Genomic DNA, 1570 nt, shown 5'->3' with positions numbered 1-1570 from the left:
CCGCAGCCGACTGCCGCCGCCGCCGCCGCCGCCATCGCTGCTCGCGATCAGCCCCCGCTTCTCCTGCCGCCGCCGCCGCGATCACCGCGCTCCCCACCCTCCGCCAGCGCTGCCCCTGCCCCTCGCCCCCCCTGCCCCCATCGCCGTCCTCCCTCAACCTCCCTCCTCTGCTCTCCCCCTCGCCCGCCAGCACCGCGCTCCCCATCCCCGCCGCCAGTGCTGCCCTCTTCCCCACCCCCGCCCCCGCCGCCGCCATTGCCGCACTCCCTCAATCTCCCTCCTCTGCTCTCCCCGCCTCCTGCACCGCCATCTCCCCCGCCCCCGCCCCAGGCCCGCCGCCGCCACCATCGCCATACTCCCTCAATCTCCCGCCTCTGCTCTCCCGGCCTCCTCCGCCCCCGCCGCCGCCGCCGCCGCCGCCGCCGCCGCCATCGACCCCCGTGCCCCAGCGCCCACCGTCAAAGCCCCCATTGTCGCCACCGCCATCGCCGCCCTGGCGCCATCCTCGCGGTTGCCATCGCCTACCTCCCCACCCTCCCTCGCCTCCGCCGCGTCCCCCGCCGCCACTGCTGCCGCCGCCGCCGCCGCCGCCGCCGCCGCCGCAGCCCCCCCCCTCCGCAGCCGCCCAAGCCGCCGCCGCGGGGTCCTCCCACAACTCCCAAGCCCAGGGTTGCCTGCTGGTGCAGGCCTCCCCCAGCCTTGGGGGTGCGGTTGTTGGTAAACCTGGTGGCGGTAGGGGGGCGGGGTGTATGGCGGTCTGGGTCCGGGGAGTCCCAGGATGCCAGAGTTCCACGACTTCTGGCACCATCAGGGAAGTGGCAGTGTCCCATGGAGCCTCGGGTGGCGCGAAGGGGCCTCGCTGCCGGCCAGGAGTAGCCCGCCGCCCACGCCAGGGGCATTCGGAAGAGGCGGGGAGCCGGACTGGGGGGGGGGACGCGGTGCTGGCAGAGCCGGCCAGCAGGTCGATGCTCGCCACCGGAGCCGCGCATCTGCATGGCGCGCGCTCACGAGGCAGGCCGGGAGCAGGCTCTTGGGGCGCGGGGAGCCGAGTCCCATCGTCTATGGCCATACCACCCTGAACGCGCCCGATCTCCTCTGATCTCGGGAGCTAAGCAGGGAGGGGCCTGGTTAGTGCTTGGATGGGAGACCGCCTGGGAATACCTGTAGGCTTTTGCTCGCCTCTCCTTTTGCGCCGCCGCCCCTGCGTGGCTCCCTCCGAACCCCTGCCGCCCCTTGCCCCTCTGCAGCCGCCCATCCAGCCGAAGTTCCCCCTGGCCAGAGGCCGGTCAGCCACCCGGCGCTACAAGCTGGCAGCCCCGGCCGCACACCAGGCCCGTCGGCCAGGGCTCACCCCCACACCCTCTTCTTAGTCCTCTTCGCTGAGGCAGGCAGTCAGCCAGCAGCAGTTAGCCGAGCCTGTGTCTCCGCCGGCAGGCACCTCTCCCCACACCCCTGCGCGCCTCCCATCGCCCACAAGAGCCAGGAACCCTCCTTCCTGCAGTGGCCCCAACACACAGGGTACAAAGAGCCGGGACAAAGCAGGGACTGAGGGAGCAGCACTCCAACACAC

General features: G+C 73.1%; 1 pseudogene; it reads left to right on the top strand.

The window, feature by feature from the left end:
- The first annotated feature begins 1057 nt into the window (after window positions 1-1057).
- Window positions 1058-1177, top strand: LOC141569536 (5S ribosomal RNA; annotated as a pseudogene).
- The last annotated feature ends 393 nt before the right edge of the window (window positions 1178-1570 follow it).

This window comes from Rhinolophus sinicus, linkage group LG18, assembly GCF_036562045.2.
Source record: "Rhinolophus sinicus isolate RSC01 linkage group LG18, ASM3656204v1, whole genome shotgun sequence".
Classification (NCBI taxonomy): domain Eukaryota; kingdom Metazoa; phylum Chordata; class Mammalia; order Chiroptera; family Rhinolophidae; genus Rhinolophus; species Rhinolophus sinicus.
The sequence above is the reverse complement of the archived record's forward strand: the minus strand, read 5'-3'. Positions and strand labels throughout refer to the sequence as shown.